This window comes from Protopterus annectens, chromosome 2.part0 (assembly GCF_019279795.1).
Source record: "Protopterus annectens isolate FY-2018-M chromosome 2.part0, PAN1.0, whole genome shotgun sequence".
Classification (NCBI taxonomy): Eukaryota; Metazoa; Chordata; order Ceratodontiformes; family Protopteridae; genus Protopterus; species Protopterus annectens.
The window spans coordinates 51467433-51495059 of record NC_056728.1 but is presented as its reverse complement, the minus strand read 5'-3'; the positions used below and the strand labels follow the sequence as shown (position 1 = coordinate 51495059).

At 43.9% G+C, this 27627-nt stretch overlaps 1 protein-coding gene across 3 annotated transcripts in view; it reads left to right on the top strand.

Annotated features, from left to right (window-relative positions):
• Window positions 1-27627, top strand: part of CREB1 (cAMP responsive element binding protein 1) — a 1172277-nt gene that overhangs the window by 1114267 nt on the left and 30383 nt on the right. The window lies entirely within an intron of this gene.

Sequence of the window (27627 nt, the reverse complement as noted above, 5' to 3'; positions counted from 1 at the left end):
TGGGGCCCCCTTTCTGGCATTTTCTTAGGGGGCCCCTGTAACTAGGGTTCCATGGATTCCTTCTCTGGACAACCCTTCCTGCACTCCTGAGCAGCGGCCTGATTGCTTACCTGTGGAAGCGGTATGGAGAAGATTCTCTCCGCACCATTTAGCCTTGCACACAATAACATCTTGCATTCCATCAGAGCAAAATATAGAGATAGATGAGGTGAGCAAGACCGGGACAGACCCTCCTGAATGAAATTTAAACATCTTAGTCTTCTTTGAGTTGATGAGGTTGTGGGGAACACCTCAACTATATCTATTCATTTCCTTTCACAACAGGCAACTTAACAAACTCCACTCCAGGGTTACTTGCAGACAAGCCTGGAAAACAGATGCATTATCATTTCCACTGCTTCTTTATGCATTTACACCCTTTCCACTGATACCCACGGTAATTCAGAAAGACTCTACAGAAGTCATTGTAGTATCTCCCTTTTGCCCAGGCAACATAGGATCTGATATTTCCGTTCATTCCTCTGTGAATGGTTTTGGATCTGACCCTCAGATCCATCTCTGCCACTTTCTTTAGATTCTCCAATCCGACTCTCGACCTCCTCTATTGTTTTTTGAGTTTAGCTTTGAAACTTTATCTTTGTTAGTTATACTGTGTACTATCTTCCTTGCCTTCCTTATCCGTTATTTTTCTATCGTTGGGTAAATTTTAAACTCTATATCCTTTCCTACATCTTTTGAGATATTCTCCTTATACCATAGTTGGTAGACTTTTGATTTTTTTTCTGCCTCTTTTGAGGTATTCTTTAGCTACCATTTGTTGTTAGTCCTTCCTTTCCAAAAAGGAAAAAAAAAATTAACTTTGAATTCTCAGTTATTCATTTTTGTGATAGCTGATTTCTCCACCCTTTTGTGTTTCCAGTATGGCTGATAAGCTTACTGGATTTAAAAAGTGCACTTTGTGTGGTTTACAATCCCACACTCTGATGTCCATAGGCAGTGTGTACTGTTTGGGGCCAGCATTGTGGACACCTCTGCTGTCTTTGCGTGGCCTTTAATGTCAGGGTGTTAATTGACTGCAGGAATAAATTAATCCTCAAAGGACTTCTTCCATTTGTGGCTCCTTCAACTGGTACATCTTCATCAGGGGCTTAGACCCCCTCTCAAAAAATCTAGAGAGGCTAAAGAGCATAGGAAATGTTCTTCATCCAGGTTGCCTCAGTCAGTACCTTCCTTCATAGCCTCCTGCAAAGGTACCCAAAACCTCAGATTTGATATCTATAGGTACCAAGTCTCCTCAGTTTCATTTTCTGAGGTTTTCCCGGAGCAGGTAGAGACTGCAGGGGAGGCTCGTGCTATTGGACTGTAGCCCCCCCCCCCACAGCTGTAAAACAAAAAAGAAAATGAAAATAAAAACTAATAAAAGAAAATAAAATAAAAAACTAGTAAAAGAAAAACAAGCACGAGTTGCAGAACATCTCGCATGCGCACACGCTGCATTTCCTGATATCCGGACTGCTGGTGACCCAGTCTGGAGCATGTGCACAGAATCCAGACTGTCACCAGCAGTCTGGATTAGGAAGAGAGCATTCAGCAGCACTATCCCAGAAGTCTATGCAGTTACAACTGCATAGACTTGAAGGGGATTGGACTGCAACGTCCGCAGGCTGAGTAGCACCCAGCTTGCTTGCTCTGCTCTCACGGGAAGGACTGCTCTGCTCTCATCATGGGCTTTTGGATTGTACGGACTTGCCGTTTTAGAGACTTTGGAATTTACTAAGGAAATGGGCTGCCTGTTTATGGACTTTAAGGTGTGTGTGTGTGTGTGTGTGTGTGTGTGTGTGTGTGTGTGTGTGTGTGTGTGTGTGTGTGTGTGTGTGTGAAATGCCCCAGTTGCTATATGGTGGTGGGTAGAGAATACCACAGGCTTGAACCCTGTACCTTGGGCCCAGGCAGCAAGAACGTGAATTCCCTACCCACCACCATTTGTACAAATTTGCAGATTTTTGCCTCATATTTTTCTGTTCTGTTCCTCATGCAATCTGTGGTTTCTGTATTTTTGTGTCTTTACACAGTCAGTGGTGCAGTGGTAGCATTGTTGCCTGACAGCTACAGGTTCTGTGGTTCGATTCTTAGCTGGGGTGCCTTCTGTGTGGAGTCTGCATGTCCTCCCTGTGTTTGTGTGGGTTTCCTCTGGGTGCTCTTGTGTCCCCCCATCTTACAAAGACGTGGTGGAGTGTTTCTCCCTGGGCCTCTGTGAAAATTTGCTTTCGTTCTAAGTCATATTTTCCTGGTTAACAAATGTTAAATAAAAATGACAAGCATTTGAATTTCAGACTTCATATTCTTCAGAAAGTACATGGTAAGACAAAACCTTTTATTCAAGCAATTTTCTAAGTTTATAATATGGATATTTGAAATTTGTCCTTATTTTTGTGACTGTATTCTCCCATTATTGTCTTTATCCAGGTTTTTTGTGCCAAGGTTGAGAGCTATGGTAAGAACTGAATTCACTTAATATGTTTGGGGGCTGTATTCCCCCATTATTGGCTTTGTTCATCTCTTTTGTGCTAAGAGGTTGACAGCTATGGTGAGAACCGAGTTCACTAAATGATAGCCATTTAAGTTTGTCTTCCCTCTCTTTCACAAAACAGCTGATTTGGCATAGTGGTTTGTTGCTCTGCCTGTTTTGCACAGGGTCCTGGGTTTAAGGCTTAGCAGTGAAATGTATGGTGGTAACACAGCATTTTATTCAAGCAACTTTCCAACATTATACAAGCAATGTTTAAAATGTGTCCCTGATTTTTGGGCTTTTGTCCCCCCCCCCCCCCCCAAATAAATTTTGGCTTTTTACAGATTTCTTGTCCTGCAAAGTTCAGAGATGCAGCTGAGTGTTAAGTAGATTTTACAAGGAGCTGAGAGCTGCAGGGGAGCAAAAGTTTAGTGCTGCTTAAGCCGAGTCTGGTTGCATTGTTAATAGCACAACAGGTAGTGTACTTCCTTTTGATGCCGAAGGCTGTATTAAGTAGATTTTACAAGGAGCTGAGAGCTGCAGGGGAGCAAAAGTTTAGTGCTGCTTAAGCCGAGTCTGGTTGCATTGTTAATAGCACAACAGGTAGTGTACTTCCTTTTGATGCCGAAGGCTGTAAGTTCTACTCCCACAGTAGGTAAATGCATTGCTGATACAGTACTGTGTTGTAAAGGGGGTGGATGCTGCTGTCATTTTTTGGCGAAGATACCTAGTAGCTATGAACCTGTTATCAGTTTGCCATCCATTCCCTATTGCAACTTTAGTAGCTTATAGGTTCATAGGTTCATACTAGGCTATCTGCCCAAGGGCATTTATAAGCCTAGCCCATAGTTATGTGGCTTTCGCCACCCCTTTAGTTTGAATAAAAACTATGCCTATCATTTTGCTGTGCCTCTGTCAAGCAGTGACACTGAAGTAATCCCTGGGGTATATCTGCAATCTCCCATCCATTGGTCAAGATTCCTCTTGAACAAGGCCAGAGAGGTGCTCTGCCTCACATGTACCGGGATTTTGTTCCACAGCATAGGGAGTCTCTGGGTGATGAATCTGTCCCTCCAGCACGTTCTGTTTATAACCGTGTCATTTTTTAGTGTAACATAGGCAATTTATTCCTCAAGGGCAATAGGCACTTTATTTGTAGATGAAACAATGAAATATAAGGTTGTTTGCTAGTAGCAACCTTTTCATTAGTTACAGATCTCTTTAATGTGGAATTATTTAGATGATTTTTACTTCAGAGATTGTGCATATTTATTGATACTGGTGGACTGTAGAGGTTTGAATGTACTTTTATGATGGAAATGTTCTGAATTGGGCAGTTTTGTCATTATTGGTTCATGCATTTTGTTTGTTTACTGGAAAAATGTTCAAAACAATAAATTTAAAACGCCCTCTAAAGCTGTCCTGTATTGTACAAGGAATATAATTTAATACAACAGGAAGGTGTATCAAAGAGCATTTGTATGTTTCGTGTGCAAGGGGCCTGTGATTTGAAAATAGTCCAAAATTAATCTTTATCTTTCACTGGCAAAATGTATTTTCTTTGAATGTGGGTTTCAATGAATGTGAGTTTCAAGGGCAGAGAAGTTTTAATGCCAAGTCTGTTTTCATCGTGAGACTGCATTGCTTTATTTAAGAGATATCTATTCGTGTCTGTGCTGTAAAATGCAAAATAAAATTTTCAAATAAGTCCAGATCATAGCAGAAGTAAAAAGAGTATGCACATTAGTGTTTATGGTAAATGGGGTGAAATGGCCCAAGTAATGGTTCATTGGAATGGCTGCAGGGGGGAAAGCTCCATTCGACCATGATTTTTGTGAGGGGGGAAGGGCGGCAACCTCAGACAGCCCCGGCTGAACTATACCTCTCAACTGTCCAAATTTTTGCAGAATGAATAGATTTTTGCTTCTTATTTTTGGTTTGTTCCTCATAAAATTTATGTTTTTTTTGGCAAATCATTTAGGAATTAAGTCACTAAATAATGACAGATACGGAGTTTCAGACTTCATAACCTTCAGAAAAATGCATGCTAAAGCTAGACCTGTTATTCTATCAACTGTCTCAGTTTATACAAGAGTAATTTTTAGTACTGTTTATATGTTCCCCCAATATATTTGGTCTTGTCCAGATTTCCTGCATTAACAGGTTGAGAGGTATGTGCAGATAAACTGCTTTATAGAATTAGGCATATCCAAACCTCTCAACTGTCCCCGATTTTGGCTCAAAATATTGATTTTCCCCTAATAATCCCTTTGCAAAATGGCAATTTTGGAAGAAAACTTGGAGGGTTTACAATTAATAAATAACTGTAATAATCAGAGTTATAAATTACTTTTATTTCAGAAATGCATGTAGATTCTTTTATTTTGTCAGCTGCTCAAGTTAGCAGTACTAATATTAAAAAAGTGTCCCTTCTTTGACAGGTTCCCAGCTGTATTGTGTGGCTGTTTTATATTTTTGCATCACATTTTTGGTCCGTTTTTCATAAAATTGTGTTTTTTGGCAAATTAGTGTCAAATCATTAAAGACTGAAGTTAAAAAATGACAGAGATTTGAGTTTCATGTTTCATACCCTTCAGAAAATTCATACTAATGCAAGACCTACTATTCTATTATCTTTCTAAATTTGTAAGAGCAATATTTAAATGTTGTCCTTATTTTTGGGGTTTTGTTGCACTTCTATGTATGGCTTTGTACAGATTTCTTGCTCTGAGGTTGAGAGGTATGACAAATGTGCCAGAGTCATCACAGTCAGCCAGAGACATTTCAAATTGTGACATACTTGTTGCACCCCTCTCTCCCATGTAGTGACTCTGGATGTGTCCAAGCAAGGCAAGGAGCAGATGTTCTTCATTTTTCACTGTTACAGTGATCACATTTGGGGGTTATTTGCTTGCAGTAGCCCTCAATCGGCCTGATTAACAAAGTCTTGGGTCCTGCATCGGTTGCTGTCTCTTCTTCCGTGACGTCAGGTCGTCAGGAGTATAAAACATGCAGCAGACGCCATTACATCAGTCTTTCTTGCCGTACGGTGCCTGAAGCAGAAGCAGTTCGCAAGTGCCGGTCGGCCGACTCCTGAAATTTTCGTTTTCGAGTTTCAGAACTGAAGCCTTCAATTAAAAGCCAAGTACCCCGTTGGGGAAACTTTTTCTTGCTCTCAACCGATATCAGTAAAAGTAAATAATTGCATTTCTTGTGGAAAGCAAATACCTCAAAGATTTTCATTCGTACTGTATTCCTTGCCTAGGCCCTGACCACGATGTACCTCGCTGTCGGTTTTGTGCTTTATTTAAACCACAAACTATCCGTCGTCTGTATATTTTCGCTTCTAAATGTTTTGGTGCTCGGTTCAGTTATCCTGAAATGTCTTTGGTAAGCCATCCAACAACCAATATTCTGAAAAAATGCAAAGATAAAGACAGAGACAGGCCGCCTAGGTCCAAAGCTGCCGCCAACACTTTACCTAAGCCAATCGCCATTCCGCCGGTACTCAGTGAGCCGCTTTCGCAGCCCCTGATACCTGCTACTTCAGATTCGCAGGCCTCTACTGAGACCCATTCGGAGTCAGGAATGCCGCAAGATGCATCAACTGTGGAACCTGCGGATGTCTCTACCTTGGATGGGTCCGGAGCTGCTATGCAGGAACCGGCTTCTAAGGGTGTATTTAGTCCTTCTGACTTGCATATTAAACTGATGCCATCTTCTTCTTCAAGGCCTAAAACTCGAACCATGCCTAGAAAACTGACGCCCAGACCCATGTGGTCAGGCCGCTATGCCTAGAAAACAAATGATAAAAATGGCTGAAGACCTTATTACTTTAAATAGGGGAAGCCCACCTTCCCCCTCTGAGACCTAGGACTGAGTTTGCTTATGCCACTTCTGACCAGGATTCTGAAATTTCTGTTTCCTCTGACCAGGATTTACCCTTACCTACCTATGAGGATTCCGATGCTGAGGACTTTGCTTCCCCCCCAAGAGGATTTCTCTTTGGGTGAGACCTTGCATACTCTCAGGGAGCATTTTCGTTTGGAAAGTCAGGATTTCTCTGATTCTAAAAAGAGGCTTAGGGATTTCTTACTCCTGCCTCAGCACAGGCCTTTAGCCATACCTCCTGTACTAGACATTGTTGATGATGCCTTTTCGGAATCTAGCTTGGCTCCCAGAAAACCTGATAGATATTATAGGGTTCCTGACTCTCTCAAGTTCCTTTTCAAAAATCCTACTGCGGATCCTGAGACCATTTCACAGGGACCCAAGGGCATTAAAGCTTCTACTGCCAAAAATCCTACCCCCTCTGATAGAGACTCCAGGAGCGCTGGATAGATGGGGTAAGAAGGTGTACACTTCTGCAACTTTGGCCATTTGGACCTTAAACTGCCAGTTTCATATGTTAAAGTATCAGCAGCATGTTATTGGATTGTTTAAACAGAAAATGATGTTGATTCCTGATTGTGCTGAAAATAAGGATTTACAGGATTTAATGCATTCTGCTGAACAGGTTGGAAAACATACTTTGCAATGTGGTTTTGATTCACTAGAGGCATCTTGCAGGGCTGCTGTCACTGGATCTGTACTTAGAAGACATGTTTGGCTTAAGGAGCAATCTTTGCCAGATCATGTTAAAGCTAAATTATTGGATGCTCCCTTAAATCAATACCGCCTGTTTGGCAACAAGGCAGAAGTTCTTAAAAAGATGGAAGAAAAAGCTAAATCTATGCAAACTTTTTTACAAGTACAACCTCCGATGTTTAGTAGGCATTGGCCTTCTAAGAATTGGTCCTTTCCTGCCTCTTCCAGACCTTTAGTCCAAACCCAGGTCCAGCAGAGCACCCAGGCTTCAGTCCCAGGGTACTCACAGGACTAAGCAGTGGGGGACCTCCACTTCCAAATCTGGGAGTAATAAAACTCCCCCCTATGGTAAACTGTCTCAATGACTTCTTTTTAAAACTTCCAAGCACTTCTCAACTGACTGCCCTTTTGGGGGGAAAGATTGCTCTTCATGCAAAGAACTGGGAACTCATTACCCAGGACAAATGGATTTTAAATATAGTGTCCCAAGGATACAGATTTCACTTCCACATGTTACCAACACCAAGCGGTTAGCCAGATCTACCCCCAAATCAGTGGGCAGAGGCCCAAAACCAAGTACTTTCTCTCTTAAGCATAGGAGCTATCCAATTGGTACCAGAGGAGGAAAAGGGACAAGGTTTCTACTCGAGACTTTTCCTGGTGCCCAGAAAAGACAATTCATGGTGTCCTATCCTGGACCAGTCTCCTCTAAACACCTTTTTGCTGATTCCAAAATTCAATATGCTGACTCTTCACCAGTTACTTCCTATGCTAGGCAAAGATTCCTGGTTGGCAACACTAGATTTAAAGGAAGTATACCTGCACATCCCAAGATACCTATACTTCAAAGCAGGCTACACGCACTATCAGATGTTCATCGTGTTTCACTGTTGCAGTCATTACACTTGGGTTGTCCTGCTGGCAGGCTACCCGCAGTCGGCCTGAATGCCAAAGTCCTGGTCCGGCATCGGTTGCTGTCGCCTCTTCCCTGACGTCAGTGTGCCAGGGGTGTAAAAGATGCAGCCGACGCCATTTTCTTCAGTCTTTCTTGCCGTGCGGTGCCCGAAGCAAAAGCAGTTCGCAGGTGCCGGTCGACCGACTCCTGAGATTTTCGAAACTGAATTTCAGATCCGAAGTCTTCAATAAAGCTAAGTACCCTGTTGGGGAAACTTTTTTCTTGCTCCAGACCGATGTCAGAAAAAGTTAATAATTTTTTTTATTGTGGGAAGCAAATACCTCATAAGGATTTTCATTCTTACTGTATTCCTTGCCTAGGCCCTGACCACGACATTGCTATTTGTCGTTTTTTTGCTAGATTTAACCAGCACACTATTAAGCGTCGGTACGATTTTGCTTTTCATTACTTTGGCCAAAGGTTTAACTATATAATGCCGTCAGAACAGCTGACGACCGGAATTCATAAAAAGCGCAAGGAAAAAGAAAAGGACAGGCATCCGAGGTCCAAAACCGACGACGAAGCCTCTTCTAGGCCAGTCGCCAGTTCTCAGTGAGGTGCTTTCGCAGCCCCTGACACCCGCTACCTCAGAGCCACAGGCCGCCTTTGACTCCCACGTGGAGACAACTAGGCCTCTGGATACTCAAGGTGTTGGGCCTTTGGAAACTAATCCCTCAGATGAGTCCAGAGCCGCTGAGCAGGCATTGGCTTCTGAGCGTGTTTTCAGACCTACACAGCTTTATATCAAGCCAATTTCAGCATCCAAAACAAAGTCTAAAACAGTTTTAAAGACAAGAAAATGAGTACAGCATTCTCCAGGACAGACTTCCATGCCTAAGAAACAGATGCTCAAAATGGCCAAAGACCTAATTACTTTCATCAGGGGTTCCCATCCCCCTCCAGATAAGAGGCCTAGGCAAGACACTGAATATGATTCCTCTGATCACGTTTCCATTTCCTCTGACCCCTCTTCAGAACAGGGATACTCTATTCCTCCCTATGAGGATTCTGATGCTGAAGAATCTATTCCTTCAGCTTCTCCTCCTGAGGATTACTCCTTTGGGGAAACCCTGCATACCATGAGGGAGCATTTCCACTGGGAGAGCCAAGATTACTCAGAATCTAAGAAAAGGCTCAGAGACTTTCTTTTACTACCTCAGCACAGACCTCTTGCTATTCCACCTGTTTTAGACATTGTAGATGATGTATTTTCAGAGTCCAGCCTCTCTCGACTCTTTACCTCCTGCACCTGTTAAGCCTGACAGAGGTACTACAGGGTTCCAAACTCTCATAAATTTCTATATAAAAACCCTGCTGCTGACCCAGAAACTATTTCTCAGGGTCCCAAAGGGGTCAAGGCCACTAGTGCAAAAAAACCCTGTCCCCTCAGATAGAGATTCAAGGGCACTGGACAGATGGGGGAAAAAAGTTTACACTTCTGCTACCTTGGCTGTAAAGGCTTTAAATTGTCAGTTTCATATGCTTAAATATCAGCAATACTTAATGTCTCTGCTAAAACAGAAAATGTTGACAAATTCTGAATGTTCTGAGAACAAGGAAATGCAGGATTTATTGCATGCAGCTGAACAAGTGGGAAAGCATACTTTGCAGTGTGGTTATGATTCACTGGAGGCCTCTTGCAGGGCCGCTTTAACAGGTTCAGTCATTAGAAAGCATGCTTAGTTAAAGGAACAGACTCTGCCTGATCATGTTAAACCAAAGTTATTGGATGCTCCATTACAGCATGATACTTTGTTTGGTGTTAAGTCAGAGGAGGTGTTAAAGAAAATGGAGGATAAAGCTAAATCTATGCAGACAGTAAAGGATTTCTTACAGGTACAGCCACCCAGATTTAGCAGGAACTGGCCTTCTAAGAATTGGTCCTTTCCCGTGTCAGACAGGCCACAAAGAAGCAGATACAGACGCCCTAGAGGCAGACAACAGCCCCAGGGCTCATACAGGCCCAAACAATGGGGTTATTCTACCTCCAAAAGCGGAGAAGACAAATCACAGCCATTTAAAAAATAGTCCCAATGACTTCCCTCTGCCAATGCCAAGCATTTATCTTTTGGCAGTTCCCTTAGGGGGGAAAGCTAGCACTTTTTTCACAAAATTGGCACATGATCACCCAGGACAAATGAGTCTTAAATATAGTCTGTCAGGGCTACAGGTTCCACTTTCACACCCTTCCAAAGGCAAAAGGTATGCCAGACCTGCCACACAATCAATGGGCAGAGGCACAAAAACAAGTTTCATCTCTCATGGACATAAGGGCTATTCAGCCAGTGCCACAAGAGCAGGGACAAGGATTTTACTCAAGACTTTTCTTAGTACCAAGAAAGGACAAAGCATGGAGACCAATTCTGGACCTGTCTATTCTAAATACTTTTCTGGACGTTCCGAAATTCAAAATGTTGACTCTGCAGCAGCTTCTGCCCATGCTAGGCAAGAAGGCTTGGCTTGTAACTTTGAACCTCAGAGACATACCTGCATGTCCCAATCAGACAATCTTGCAGAAGATACCTCAGGTTCATAGCTGGCTCAATGCACTACCAGTTCTCTGCACTGCCCTTTGGCTTATCTACTGCACCCAGGGTCTTCACAAAATGCCTGGCACCAGTAATTGCATTTTGCAGACAAAGAGGAATTCAAATATATCCCTACTTGGACGACTGCCTTATTCGAGCAGAGACCAAAGACATTCTACTAAAGCATCTGGCGTTTGTAAAAAGATTTCTAATTTGCCTAGGGTACACAGTAAACGAAAATAAATCAAAACTAGTACCCTCTCAAGAGATAATACTCCTGGGTGCAAGCTTAAATACAACTGCCCAGATGGCTTATCTCATGCCAGACAAAGGCAACTGACTTCTTACTTCGAAAGCATGGCAACAAAGACCCAGTTATCTGCAAGAAAAATTCTGCAGGCTCTGGGCTACATGGCATCCTGCATTCTGCTAATTCCATATGCAAGACTGCATATGAGGAAACTACAGTGGTATCTAAAAAGTGTTTGGACTCAACATTGCCACAGCCTGGAATCATTAATTTCACTCATTCCCTGCCTGCAACAGGAGTTTCGAGTCACCACAACAAGGACAGCCATTCACTTTACCCACAATCAGGCAAACACTAACAGATACATCAGATTATGCCTGGGGAGCCCACATGGCAGGAAAATGTATTCAGGGCACATGGCCCGCAAGCCAAAGGCATCTTCACGTCAATCAAAAAGAGATGCTAGCTGTACAAAATGCCCTGACAGCCTTTGAGGACCTACTTTATCCAGGACAGCTGCTGATAAAGACGGACAACACCACAGTCATGTGGTACATAAACAAGCAGGGGGGCACACATTCCTACCCCCTCTGCAGACCAGCCATGATTTTGTGGAACACAGCATTGACCTACCAAGTACACCTGCAAGCACAATTCCTGCCAGGAAAAACAAATGCTCTGGCAGACGAACTAAGCAGAAACCTCATGGATCCTCACGAGTGGAAATTAGATCCACAAATCTTCAACATGATAACAAGGAAATGGGGATACCCAGACAAAGATCTTTTTGCCTCCCTCACAACTACCAACTTCAGAGATTCTGCACAAGGACTTATCACAAACAAGCATTGAAAGTGGATGCTTTGTCATTCAGCTGGAACAACCTTACAGTATATGCCTTTCCTCCACTGCCTCTCCTCCCCAAGGTACTCCTAAAGGTCAGACAAGAGAAGCCACAAATGATAATGATTGCCCCGAATTGGCCATGCCAACACTGGCATCCAATCCTAAGGAGCTTGTCTCAAGGCCCAGCCTGGACATTGCCTCAAATTCATTTACTGACCCAACAAAACAATCAGATCCTGCACAGCCAGCTCAGAACCCTAAATCTAGCTGCATGGCGGATAGCGTAACCATTCAGAATACACCCCTCTCTAAAGCGGTTATGGATGTTATTTTGGAGGCCAGGAGGCCCAGCACCAGAAAATCTTATGCAGAAAAATGGAAGAGATTCTGTGCTTGGAACCAGGCACAAAGAATTGACACGCTTGTTCCAAATATTCCTCAGATTTTACAATATCTAACTGAGATGCTGGACAAAGGCCTATCCTTCTCATCAATTAAGATCCATGCCTCTGCCATTTCAGCTCATTACAATATGGACCCACCTGTTTTTTCACATCCATTGCTTAGGCAGTACCTCAGGGGGGCCAAAAACATAAGACCTCCAAGGAGAGCACCAATACCTGCTTGGGACCTCAATTTTGTCATGGAAAAACTCACACTGCCCCCTTTTGAGCCAGCCAATACAGCTGAGATAAACTTCTTATCATGGAAAACAGCTCTGCTCCTTAGCAGTAACTTCAGCAAGAAGAGTCTGAGTTACAGGCATTAATGGCTGTGGAACCTTTTATTTTCTTCCATCCAGACAGGATTTCTCTAAGGACAAACCCAACAATGTGAAATTGTTCAATCTCGCTGTTTGTTCTTACACACGGGTTCGGAGCCGATCCTCGGCTCCGAGTCGGCTGCATCACTAGCTCCGCATCTTCGAGAAAGCTCCAGGCACAGTAATATCCCATGATCCTCAGATGCTAACCCTCAGATCTAGTTTGCCGCTAGAAGCAGATCGCATTGAGAGGCTCGGGCCAGTATATTTTTTTCTACTTGATATATAGTTCTCTTTTCTACAGATTTATAGTCATATCTTAGTGTTTAAATAAGTAATATAGTATAGGGTGTTATTTGTGAGTATTTAGACTAGTTTAGTTTAAATTTTCTCTAGTTAAGGCCTACGGGTTTTTTCTGTCAGGATTGACAGTATTTTAAAAAAATTTTTGCCTTAACTTTCTCCTTTTTATTATATATATATATATATATATATATATATATATATATATATATATATATCATAGTGTGCTGTGTGTTTTGCACTTTTATATATATATTAGGTTAGATTTAAATTGTTTATTGTTATTCCAAACTTTAAAATTATTACACTTAGTATTATATAGTGTTTTTTCTTAAGTGTGCTGTGTTTTTTGGATTTTTTACTTCAAAATGTCAGAGAAAGCCAAATCTGGTTTTAAAAGGTGTCAGTGCGGACAGATGATGTCCATTACTGACAACCACTCATCCTGCGTCTACTGTCTTGGCCCTCTCCACTTGCAGGAAGACTGTTCCATTTGTCATTCCTTTAGTGGGAGGGTCATGCTGGAAAGACGCAGGAAGTTGGTCGACAGAGGGTTGCTTAAACCCGATTTTCAAGAGTCCCTGGACAAGGCTGAACAGGTATCCAAGTCTTCGAAGGGGTCGAAGTCTTCAAGAGTGTTGGAGCCCAAGTCTTCGGCTCCGAGCACCTCTTTTCAGATTCGGACGCCGGCTCCTATGACCTCGGTGCCAGGTGTTGAGCGTTTATCTCTGACCGAGGCACAGGTCTTGGAGCCGGTGTCAGAGGTACCACCGTCTGCTATCCTTCGCTCGGTGACTGCTTCGATCTCTTCGACCCGTTCTTCGAGGCCCCTTTCCCACTCCAATGTGGACCAAGTGGTACAGAAGCTTATGGAGAACTCGGCTTTGTCCAAATTAATCGAGGTTTCGTCCCAGCTGGTTTCGAAACTCGAGACTATTCCTGTTCCCTCAACACTTCCTCCTCCGAGACCCGTCGAGTCATCGGAGCTAGGAATCGAAGAACCGATGATTGTAGAGCCCTCGGTGCTGAAGCCTCCAGTAGTGCTGTCCTCGACTCCTTCGGAACCAGCCGGAGAGTCTCGGAGCCGAAGATCTTGCCTAGGTTCCGGGGGGGATAGTCGAACCGAGATATCTGTTCCGACTCTTCCCCTCGGTGCCTCAGATCAGTTCAGATCCGTCCTCGGTGTCGGAGCCCGTGGTTCCGATTCCGGAGAAACGACCTCCTTCTTCGGATCGGGTCAGATCTTCGGGTCGGGGCACCGGTGCCTTTGACATCATGAGGAAGGTCTTGTCTGATCAGACACATACTTCATCAGTATCTTCGTCTCCTTCCCCAAAAGGTCTGTGTTCTGCTTCTGTGCCTTCGGCTCCTACGAAGCGTCGAGACCCAATGCCTCAGAAGTCCCCACAGGGCGACTCTGGTTCCTCGGATGCATCCCCAGAAGCTCCCGCTGAGGATGTTCCGAGGAAACGATTGTGCAAGAGGAGGCACATAGATTCCCCCCAGGAATCTCTCACATCTGATACCGATTTAGATGAAACAGAAGGGTCCCCACGGTCCCCCTCTGAGGATGTCTCGTTTGCAGACATTTTGGAAATCCTGAAACAAAGGGGGGACTGGCAAACCCTTACCCCTTCTGTGGATGAATCGGTCTTGCTGAAGGCATTTGGGGTTCAACCTTCTACCTCCTGGGTGACTCCGCTATTTGACTATCTCATGGATCTAATAGCCCGGAGAGCTTGGGAAACGCCCGATACAGTGGAACCAGTCCCTCGTAAGCCAAATAAATACATGACGGCCCCCCAGGACAAATCTTATCTTACAAAAGTGGTTCCTGTGGATAATATGGTGGTGGCGGCGGCCACTAAGAAAGAGATGTCTGAATCATCTTCCTCTGTCCATCCTCCTAATAAGGATTCTAGGACGATGGACAGATATGGGAAGCGCATATTTAGTTCGGCGACTTTTTCCATCCGATCGCTCAACTACCTTACGCATTTCACGTGTTTACAGAGAGATCTCATTAAGGAACTGGGAGATACTCTCCAGGGACACACAGATGCTGCTGTTGCCGAGAAAGTGACAGCGCAACTTAACACCCTAAACTCCATAGTCAACTCGTCCATGAGGCTGATTTCATACGCAGCTGAAGGGTCGAGTAGAGCGGCAGCTTCAGCGATCGCCCTGAGAAGGCAATCCTGGTTGCGCTTATGCTCCTTTGCGGAAGCCTTTAAGTCTTCCTTTGCCAACGCCCCCTTTGATGGTGCCTCCTTGTTTGGGCACAAAGTAAAGGAGACTCTCACGAGGTGTGAACAAGAAGGGAAGACCCTGTCTGCCGTAGGGGTCCGATGTTCATCATGCATACAGCTGCAGTCATAACAGATGGGTTTTCCTGCTGTCAGGCAGGTCCTCGGTCGGCCGAATTCCAAAGTCTAGGTCTGGCATCGGTTGTCGTCGCTTCTTCCCTGACGTCAGTGCGACAGGGGTATAAAAGAACCAGCCGACGCCATTTTCTTCAGTCTTTCTTGCCGCGCAGTGCCCGAAGCAGAAGCAGTTCGCAAGTGCCGGTCGGCCAGCTCCTGAGATTACGAATATTTTTCAACCGAAGTCTTCTTGAAAGCTAAGTACCCCGTTGGGGAAACTTTTCTTGCCTCAGACCGATGTCAGACAAAGTTAATAATTGCATTTCATGTGGGAAGCAAATACCGCATAAGGATTTTCATTCCCTCTGCATACCTTGCTTAGGCCCAGACCACGATGTCTCAGCCTGTCGTTTTTGTGCTACATTCAACAAACGCACTATTAAGCGTCGGGTGGAGTTCGCCCAACAGTATTTTGGCAAAAAATGTAATTACATTATGTCGTCGGATACTCCGACTCCAGTTTTGAGTAAAAAACGCAGAGATAAGGACCGACATACGAGGTCCGTGACACTTCATTGGCGGTGTCTTCTGTGCTCGAGGTCGCAGGCTCTTAGGCCCATACCCCGGCTACAGATACCGAAGCCACTCTTGGCGGTGAAACTCAGAGTTTAGACAGACCTGCCACCTCTCAAGGTGTTTACAGGCCTTCCTCTTCTTTTTCCATCAAGGCTTTCACTAAGTCTAAAGCAGCCATGCATACTAAAAGACAGGCTCCACAGGGCCCTTCTCAAAGCCCCATGCCTAAAAAACAGATGCTCAAAATGGCTGAGGATTTGATTACTCTAATCAGGGGTTCCCAACCCCGGACAAAAGGCCCAGAGTGGAGGAAAAATCCCCCTCCTCGGACCAGGCTTCCATTATTTCAGACCATTCTGAAGACCGGGAACATTCTTACTCCCCTTTTGAAGATTCTGATGCAGAGGAGTCCATTCCCTCTGTCTCCCCCCCTGAGGATTACTCTTTTGGGGAACCTTACATACCTTGAGGGAACACTTCCACTGGGAAGGCCAAGAGTATTCAGACTCCAAGAAAAGGCTTAGGGATTTCCTCTTACTCCCTCAGCACAGGCCTCTGGCTATACCTCCTGTCTTAGACATTCTAGATGATGTGTATTCAGAGGCCTGCCTTAACCCAGATTCTTTACCTCCAGCTCCACTCAAGCCAGACAGGTATTACCGGGTTCCTGACTCGCACCAATTCCTATACAAAAGCCATGCGGCCGACCCAGAAACTATTTCACAGGGTCCCAAGGGAATTGAGGCTTCCACTGCTAAAAATCCATTACCTTCAGAGAGAGATTCCACCTTAACCATGGGAGCATTAAATTGTCAGTTCCATATGTTAAAATACCAACAGTTTCTGTTATCACAGTTGAGAAGCAAAATGTCACAACCTGAACAACCAGACTTGAAGGAGTTGCAGGATTTGATACATAGTGCAGAACAAGTGGGTAAACATACCTTGCAATGTGGTTTTGATGCTTTAGAGGCCTCATGTAGAGCTGCTGTTACAGGATCAGTCATACGTAGACATGCCTGGCTCAAAGAGCAAACCTTACCAGATCATGTCAAGGCTAAATTACTAGATGCCCCTCTGCAAAAAGATGTATTGTTCGGTGTTAAAGCTGAGGAGGTATTAAAGAAAATGGAGGGAAAGGCAAAATCAATGCAAACAGTGAAAGATTTCCTACAGGTACAACCTCCACGTTTCAGTAGAAATTGGCCTTCCAAAAATTGGTCCTTTCCAGCCACGGACAGACCCCAAAGGCACCCAAGGGGCAGAGGACAATCTCAAGGATCATTTAGAGGCAGACAATGGCAAGCACCTACACAAAGAGGTGGTGAGGATAGTTCACAGCCATTCAGAAAGCAGAACCAATGACTTTCCTCTTTGTATGCCAAGCAAGGCTCAAATGGCAGCACCTTTAGGCGGAAAACTGGCATTATTTTCGAAAAATTGGCATATTGTCACAAAAGACAAATGGATCCTGGACATTATAGACAGAGGCTACAGATTCCACTTTCACACCCTTCCATAAATGAGAGGCATGCCAAACCTGTTACACAATCAAAGGGCAGAGGCACAAAAACAAATTTCAGATCTCATGGACATGAAAGCTATTCAAGAGGTACCTGCACAAGAACAGGGTCAAGGTTTTTATTCCAGACTATTCCTGGTACCAAGGAAGGGAAAAGATTGGAGACCTATTTTGGACCTATCCATCCTAAACACATTTTTACTTGTGCCAAAATTCAAGATGCTCACATTACAGCAGCTTCTTCCCATGCTGGGCAAGGAGTCTTGGCTGGTAACATTGGACCTCAAGGAGGCATACCTGCATGTCCCAATCAGACAAGATTGCAGAAGATACCTCAGATTTCTTGCAGGTTCAACCCATTATCAATTATCTGCATTGCCCTTTGGCTTATCTACTGCGCCCAGAGTGTTCACAAAATGCCTGGCATCAGTAATTGCCTACTGCAGACTTCAAGGGATACAAATATACCCATATCTGGACGACTGCCTGATCCAAGTGGACAGCAAGCACATACTCCTGAAACATCTGGCGTTTGTAATAATGTTGTTGAATTCTCTGGGATACACAGTCAACAAAAAGAAATCAAGGCTAATACCCTCTCAAACAATAATTTTCCTGGGTGCCAGCTTGGATACAAATACCCAGATGGCCTACTTCACGCCAGAGAAACAAGGGCAACTAACTCAATACTTCAGAAAACTGGCAACTTTCACCAGGCTGACTGCAAGGAAAATCCTGCAGGCTCTGGGATTCATGGCATCTTGCATCCTACTAATCCCATGTGCAAAGCTGCATATGAGAAAACTTCAATGGTACCTAAAAAACCTATGGTCTCAACACAGCCACAGTTTGGAAACAATAATACCACTGATTCCATGTCTTCAAAAGGAATTTCTGTGGTTGGCTCAAGCATGCCAAAGAAACACAGGTCTCCCATTCTGCAAGCCTCAAGCAAATCAAGTCATCACAACAGACGCCTCGGACTACGCCTGGGGGGCGCACATAACAGATCGGTGCATTCAGGGCAAATGGTCCCAAAAAGAAAAGCACCTACACATCAATCAAAAGGAAATGCTAGCAGTAATAAATGCTATTATAGCTTTCAAAGACCTACTGCATCCAGGCCAGCTACTGATAAGGACAGACAACACCACAGTAATGTGGTACATAAACAAACAGGGAGGAACCCATTCATACCCCCTATGCAGGCTAGCCATGTCTCTTTGGGACATGGCTCTTGAATTACAAATCGAACTTCAAGCACAGTAACTGCCAGGTAAAGAAAACATGCTAGCAGACAACCTAAGCAGAAATAGGACAGAGCCACACGAATGGAAGTTGCATCCTCAAGTGTTTACAAAGATAATTCAAGCATGGGGAAAGCCAGGCATAGATCTCTTTGCCTCCCACAGAAATCACCAGTTGGCAAAATTCTGCTCAAGGACCTTTCACCCACAGGCCTGGAAGGTGGACGGCACTCTCTTTCAGTTGGACAACAATGACAGTTTATGCCTTTCCGCCTCTTCCTCTGCTGCCCAAAGTTCTATTAAAAACCAGAGCAGACAGACCAAAGATGATTCTCATTGCTCCAGACTGGCCAAGACAACACTGGTACCCACTCCTGAGAAGCCTGACGCATTCCGCACCATGGATCCTGCCTCTAATGCCTCTTCTACTGACTCAGCACAACTTCAAAACCCTTCACAGTCAGCTGAAAACGCTCAATCTAGCCGCATGGAAAATTCCTTAAATTCACAACAGACCCTACTCTCCAAGGAGGTGCAGGATGTCATTTTGGAGGCCAGAAGGCCTTCTACTAGAAAAGCCTACTCCGCAAAATGGAAACGGTTTTGTGCCTGGAATGAGAAAAAGGGTCAGAACCCTGGAATACTGAATTTACCTCAAATATTACAATACCTAGCTGAGATGCTAAGCAGTGGACTTTCATTCTCCTCCATCAAAATCCATGCCTCAGCCATTTCTGCAGAATACAACACTGATCCTCCTTTATTCTCTCACCCCTCTTAAGACAGTTCCTCAGAGGGGCTAAGAATATAAAACCCCCAAGGAAACAACCAGTACCTGCTTGGGACCTCAATTTCATTCTAGAGAAACTGACCTTGCCTCCTTTTGAGCCAGTTGCTTCAACAGAACTGCAATATTTGTCCTGGAAAACAGCCTTCCTTCTGGCTATCACCTCAGCTCGCAGGGTTTCAGAACTACAAGCCCTCATGGCTGTGCAGCCTTTCATCATTTTCCATCAGGACAGAGTTTCCTTACAAACCAGTCCGTCCTTTATGTCAAAGGTAGTATCCAGGGTAGCCTTGAATCAGGCTATCCACTTACCTACCTTTTACCCTAATCCTCAAAACAAAGGGGAGAGACTTCTACATTCCTTGGACATTCACAGACAGCTGCATTATTATTTGGACAGAACAAAGCCTTTCAGAAAATCAGAGCAACTCTTTGTGTCGTATGCTACAGGAGCTCAAGGGAAGTCTATTTCCAAACAGACAATTTCAAAATGGATAGCCCACTGCATACGTTTTTGTTACTCTTTTCATGGTAAAACTGTACCTGCAGGCATCAGATCTCACTCCACAAGGGCCACAGCTACCTCTGCAGCTTTCCTCAGGGGGGTTCCTACCAAAGATATTTTGGGAGCAGCCACTTGGAGTTCTGTACATACCTTCTCCAAGCACTATCACCTACCATTATACTCCAAATCTAGAGCAGGCTTTGCCACTGCAGTCTTGCAGGGCATCCTGGCTCCTCCTGGTTCCACTTAGTGCCTACCACCCTTTTTTAGCTTTGGGATTCTACCCATCTGTTATGACTGCAGCTGTATGCACGATGAACATAGTACATTTTCGTACCTACCATAAATGTAGATGTTCGAGTGCTAATACAGCTGCAGTCCAGGTTTCCCTCCCTCTTTCCCCTCTTGGGACAGGCCTAATGGCTAACAACTCCTCATACAACCTGATTGGGGTATTCTTTTATGGTGTATTTGCTTGCAACTACTGTTTTTTGATTATATTGCATTGCATTATTACATAAATTTATGCATTGCCTTCCTTCTGGGGGCACCTGACATCTGGGGCAAGAAAAACTGAAGAAAATGGCGTCGGCTGGTTCTTTTATACCCCTGTCGCACTGACGTCAGGGAAGAAGCGACGACAACCGGCCTTGGACCTAGACTTTGGAATTGCCCAACAGAGACCCGCGCTTGACGGCAGGAAAACCATCCTGTTATGACTGCTGCAGCTGTATTAGCACTAACATCTACATTTATGGTAGGTATAAAACTGTACTTTTTTCCCCCATCATCTAGACCACTAAGGGCAACGAGGAGAGGAGACGATGTGGTCTGGAAGGGTTCGGGAATTTTCAGCACACCCATTTCAGCAGCCCTCCAGAGATGCAGAGGGGGAAAGACGCGGAAGACGCCCAGCCCAGCAAAAGAGGGGGTCCCAGAGAGACACGACGTTAAGCTCTTCCAGGGCAGTAGTAGCGTCTCACTGAGAGCTAAGGATTTCTGGGTGTTTCCTTATAGACGACTGCCTATCCCTCCACCACCCCCACCACCGCCTATATACAACAAGCCAGATTACACCATCGTCTCTGCTCTTAGCTAGCCATAACGGTGAAGGACCCGAGCCAGACCTGTTGACCACATTTGTGGGAGTTCCTCACACCTTCCTCAAGTCCCGCCAAACTGACAGCTTGGCTGCTCATCTTAGGTTCTCCCTTGAGCCACCAGAAAAAAGGAGCTAGGGCCTGTGTGTGTGTGTGAAACTACGAGATTGAACAATTTCACATTAGTTTTTTTGTTCTATACCATACGTTCCATATTGGTGTTCTCTTTGCCTGTTCTTTCCTTTCCATCCCTCCATCCTCCCCTCCGAGGCCAGTTGCGGTTTCAACTGGTTTTCAGCCTTTTCTAGATATTTTTATATTATTATTGTATTTTATTATTGTCTTTTCTCCTCTCTTTTCTCCCTCTTCTCCAGTAGAGAGTGTAGTACTGTGTTTGTGTAGTTAGACAGTGTTCTAAAGTTCTTCAAAGCGATTCTTCTGGTATAGCAAACTAGATCTGAGGGTTAGCACCTGAGGATCATGGGATATTACTGTGCCTCGCTAGCTTTCGATGATTACGGGGCCAGCTAGAGCGCGTGGAAGGCACAGGATCAGCACTGTAGAAACCCGTAAGTAGACAAAACCCACATGGAACGTTATGGTAAGAACATAACTTTATGATAAGCGTGTGTTATAACCGGCTCTTAACCAATCCATTCACGTTTACCACCCCTCCAAACCACCAAAAACTTTAAAAAACTCACCCAACCTTTCTTTATACTTCCACTGACAGCTTTGGACATTTGAAAAACAAAGCTTTATTTAAAAAAAACTACTTTTTTCACTGAAACTGAGCAGATTCCAAAAAGGCTAAGGAAAGGCAGACTTTCAAGAAAACTTATCTTCTGCATTCGTTTCTGCAAAATTGGGTGCACACAACAACATGGGAAATCAGTGCCTAAGGGCATTAGACAGCATTCTACAGCAGCCTTCACTCAGCCAGCTACCCTCCAAGGAAGCAGCCTTGACTGCAACTTTTTGACCACTGCAAGGATATTTTGAGCACTACCCTTTGGACTTTACTCTAACCTACCACAGGCTTCTTACCCAAATCCAGATCAGGCCCTGACAACCCTATTTGCTTCTAGCCAGACCCAGCTCCCACCAGCCACACTACCCAAAGCAAGTGTGTGCAACCCCCAGTCTCAACAAAATGAATAAAATAAGAAAACATTGCTGCAACAATGCTGTTGTGTATAGTGATAATGTGTGCCTGTCAAATGTATTTAATGTTGCATTCCAGTTTATTGGCCTGTATCTCCCCTTCTTTGCTGGGACTTATCTGTTCTTTCTGGGGTGAATGAAGGTATTCCAATTCCTATACAACCCTTATTATGTATTTCTTTGTTTTTTAGCCTACCCTTTGGGGGGCTTTATGCTTTTATTAGAAAAATGTTTTTTATATCCACCCTTTAAAATTTGACATCTGGGGCAAAACCGCATCGAAGAGGGCACAGCAACGTCACTTTATACCCCTGGCGGAATGAAGGCCAGGGCAAGCCATTGGACTGCCCCAAAGGGACCAGGACAGCCAGTGATTGGCCCAGTGATTACACTCTGCCATCTACATTTATGGTAGGTACACAACTGTACTTTACACACCTTATTTTCTCTATCTACTGTTTGGTAACTATACTTTGCCCTGCTTTCTGGCAAAGTGCCTAACATTCAAATACTGTGCTTGGAAATATCAGAATAATTCCAGGCAGAAAGCCAGGACACACCTTGTCTCTGGCCAGGAGACAAAGAGACATTACTTGTATGAGATATAACATAAACAAAGAAACACAACATGGTACTACAAGGTGGGATTTATATTATTGACAAAAGAAATGACAAATGGAAATTATTTCTTTCCTCCTAAGAGAAAATGGAATTTCTTGACGACAACTTCAAACATGTGGCTCTCACGATGGAACTAAATGCAGACAAATAACCTACCTCAAACAAGGGGCCAAGCAAACAAGTATCTAATTCCATATGCAATCTAATATGTGAGGAAATTACATGGGTAGTTCAAAATCATGGCTTGTGAATGCAGACAGGATCTAGAAGTGCAACATTCCTATCATAATTTGCCTGGTGTCTAAGAGTTCCTTTGGTGGGCAGGGGCCTGCCACCAAAACAATGGACTACCATTCACACTACCCCCTGCCGCCCAAACCCTAACAGATGCATCAGACTATGCATGGGGGGGGGGGGGTGCACCTGGCAGGGAAGTGCATTCAGGGCAAATGGAACCCAAGTCAAATGCACCTGCATATCAATCAAAAAGAAATGTTAGCTGTACAGAATACTTTGACAGCCTTCAAGGACCACATTCTTCCAGGAAAATTAATGGTAAAGACAGACAACACCACTGTTATGTGGTACATAAACAAGCAGGGGGGGGTACCCATTCTTACCCCCTCTGCAGACTAGCCATGACATTGTGAACACAACCTTGAGCTACCAAGTGCATCTACAAGCTCAATTCCTGCCAGGAAAACTAAATACACTGGCAGACGGACTAAGAAGAAACCTCATGGACCCACACGAGTTGAAACTGGAACCAAGGATTTTCAACATGTTGACAAGCAAATGGAGGGAGCCCAGATATAGACCTGTTTGCCTCCCCCAAGTACTATCAATTGGACAAATTTTGCACAAGGACTCTCCACAAACAAGCTTGGAAAGTGGATGCTCTGTCCTTCAGCTGGAAAAACCTATCAGTTTATGCCTTTTCTCCTCTGCCTCTGCTCTCCAAAGTACTACTAAAAGTCAAACAGGACAAACCAAGGATGATTTTGATTGCACCAGACTGGCCATGCCAACACTGGTACCCCCTCTTGCACAGTGTGTCACTGCTGGTCCCGTGACACCTGCCTCAGACTCCTTCCCTGTTGTCTCAGCAGAAGAACCAGATTCTGCACCCTCGGCTTCAAACACTGAACTTAGCAGCCTGGCTAATTGCCTAATCTCTCCTTTACCATCCCTCAGTAAACCAGTGATGGATATAATTTTAGAGTCAAGGAGGCCTAGTGCTAAAAAATCTTATTCTGAAAAATGGAAAAGATTCTGTGCCGGTAACCATTCTCAAGGGATGAGCACAGCAGCACCCAGTTTACCTCAGATTTTACAATACTTAACTGAGATGCTTCACAAGGGCCTGTCTTTTTCCTCCATCAAAATTCATGCCTCGGCCATTTCAGCTCATTATAACACATAACCTCCCCTCTTCTCTCATTCACGGCTCAAGCAGTTCCTCAGAGGGGCCAAAATTTTAAGACCACCCAGGAGAGCTCCAACTCTAGCCTGTGGCCTTAACTTTGTATTGGAGAAACTCACTCTTCCTCCTTTCGAGCCAGCTGCTACTGCAGATTTAAAATTCCTTTCTTGTAAAACAGCTTTCCTTTTAGCAATCACTTCAGCAAGAAGGGTATCTGAATTACAGGCCCTTATGGCAGTGGAGCCTTTCATCATCTTTCATGCAGACAGGGTGTCCCTCAGAACCAACCCCTCTTTCATGCCCAAGGTGGTATCCAGTGTGGCCCTTAATCAGTCCATTCATTTGCCAACCTTCTTTCCTAATCCACAGATCAAAGGGGAATGGATACTGCACTCCTTAGATGTGCACAGACAACTTAGATTCTACCTGGACAGAACTAAACCTCTAAGTCTGAACAACTGCTGGTGGCATTTGCTCTAGGGACAGAGGGGAAGGCTATTTCAAAGCAAACCAGGTCTAAATGGATATGTCATTGCATTAATTTCTGCTATAAGCACCATGGAAAACCTATCCCACAGGGGATCAAACCCCACTCAACCAGGGCTGCATCTACCTCTACAGCCTTTCTCAGAGGTGTCCCTACCAGGGACGTCCTAGATGCTACTTCAAGTTCTGTGCATGCTTTCACCAAGCATTACCATTTGCCAATTTTCTCTAAATCCAGAACTGGCTTTGCCACTGCAGTCTTGTAGGGCTTTATAGCTGGTCCTAATGCTATCTACATTCCTCCTCCCATTCTTAGCTTTGGGAATCTACCCAAATGTGATGACTGCAACAGTGAAACATGAAGAACATAGTACAGTTGTGTACGCTTACCATAAATGCAGATGTTCATGTGTATTCACTATTGCAGTCCTGGTTACCCTCCCTCCAGCCCCCTGAATTCTTTTGGCTATACCTCTACTCTACTCTACTGTGCTTAAAAGCTTTTTGGTTGGAGGTATAACCTTGTATATTTATAGATTTAATTGCTTCCCATTAGTGGGGCACCTGACATCTGGGGCAAGAAAAACTGATGTAATGGCATCGGCTGCATGTTTTATACCCCTGATGACCTGACATCACGGAAGAACAGACAGCAACCGACGTGGGACTTTGTTAATCAGGCCGACTGAGGGCTACTGCAAGCAAATAACCCCCAAATGTGATGACTGCAACAGTGAATACACTCTAACATCTACATTTATACATACATATATATATATATGCATACACATACATACACACACACTATAATATATATGTGTGTATATATATATATATATATATATATATATATATATATATATATATATATATATATATATATATACACACACATATAATCCACACACACACATTATGTATATGTGTGTGTGTGTGTATGTATATATATATATATATATATATATATATATATATATATATATATATATATATTGCTCACACATGGATAGGTATAGTTGGATGGTGGTGTTTGTGTTGTCCAGAACAGATGGGGTGTAGAAATAGTAAGCGGACGAGGCTTTGGGGGGTCAATTACAGGTGCATAGATGGTTGATGAAGAGGTATGTTTTAAGCAGGCTTTTGAAGGAGGGTGTGGAGTTTTGTAGTCTGAGTTCAGGGGGAAGGTTGTTCCATATTTTTGCTTTTTCATGGGAAAATAGTGATTCCCCGGAGTTGTTTTTGCATGTGATTGTTTCGATTAAGGCTTTGTTGGAGGACCAAAGTTGTCTGTCTGAATTGTAAAACTTCATCATGCCAGTCAGGTCAGGAATTTTCTCGGGATAGTACAGAATTAGATGATCTAGGCTGAGTTTGATGGTACCTTAATAGATTCGGAAATTCAAGCCAGTGCAAGGCTTGAAGGGAAAGGTAGTGGTGGGATCGTAATTTGGCATTGGTAGCAAACCTAGCAATTCTATTGATGCCATGCAGAGAATACTTACATAACTAGAAAACATATAAGCCTAGGGTATTGAAATGCATATGACAGTATTTGTAATAAAGGACAGAATTACATTATTTTAAGAAGCTCATTACATTTGTTGGAGACTTGCAGTCATCGTTGCAGGCTTTACCTGTAAACTAAGCAGAATGACAATGTATCATGTGTGGTCTGTAACCTGTTCAGTAATTCTTTAAGCAATGTATCTTGAGCTTGTTTCTTGTTTACTTTTCTTTTTTTACTTTGATTATGTTTTCCCCATGAAACAAGTAGATAGTTGTCAGGCAGCAGGTCTTTTTTTGGATAAGAAACATTTTTACAAGTGGGGGTATCACAGAGATTGCTACTTTCAGCATGTTACTTGGTACTTTAATAAAGCTGAATATAAATTATAATTAGAATTGCAGTGCAAGGAGAAGTGGTTTGAGTTGAGTGCTGCTTGTTTTTCTTATACTTGATTTTGACTGGCATTCCAGTAATGTATTTAAAAAGTAATTTATTTTTCATGCCTCACAACCTTTTTGTTTCCATGTAGATATTAAGTAAGCTGTCATGCAGCCAATGCATTGAAATATTTTATTTTCTACACTTTATTTTGTCTTGATTGGACTCTCATAATGATGGTTTGGCACCCAGGGCAGCTATTTAATTAAAATTATAGGTTTTTGTGGTTTTGAACATAGCTCCTCCCCTTTCTAGTTTGGCGCACCCCTTCTCATTGACCCCACCCATTAGCTGTCTCCTGCAGCCCCCCTTTGATTTGAAGTCACCAGTCGCCACTGGTAGAGAGACCCCAAAAAACTGTTCAAGGACACCATCCACTTCCACTTCCTCTTCTTATTAGGTCCTTCCAGAGTCTTTCTGAGTCAGAGGTGAATAGGATAATGAGGAAGTTCACCAAAACACAGAGCCAGATTTTTTCTGTTTCCCAGTTTACCCGTGAGCCTTAAGTCTACCTTCCAGCCTGTACATGCTCATTCTCTGATCCATTCCATGGTTTCAGAGTCTTCGGATCCGAAGGCCTCGAGAGTTAAACTGCCAGATCCACAGGTCCTAGCATCCTTGACTCTGACTTCCCTGACCCAATTATCTCTGACCCTGTTGGAGCATGATGGCTGTCGAAACCAAAGCATTGGCATCTGGTCCAAGGGACTGACCTCAACTCAAAAGTTTTCGCAGCCTTCACTTCCTCTCTGAGCTTTGGTGTTGGATAGCTGAGCTACAACTCCCCCTTGAGATCTGGGGGGGGGGGGTTCAAGGGCCATGGGAGCTGTCTTGATCTGAGATTCTCTGCTCCTGTGGGATTGCCCTCGACATCTCCTGAGCCCTCTGCTTTCGAGGTGGTAGAGAGGGTATTGTCTTTACCTAGACTGACTTCAGCTCTTCTTTATATCCATGCTCCTAACCTCCTTTGGATCCTGGGTTTGAATTCTCTTATGCTACGCCTCAGGGCCAGCCAGCTCAGATGAGCTTCTTAGTTTCCACTAGGGAACTTCCCATCTCTTCCAACACTTCCCCAGAGCACTCCAGTGAGGAGGTCCCTCGGAAGAGATCATGCAAAAGGAGGCACTTGGATTCCCCACAGCAGAAG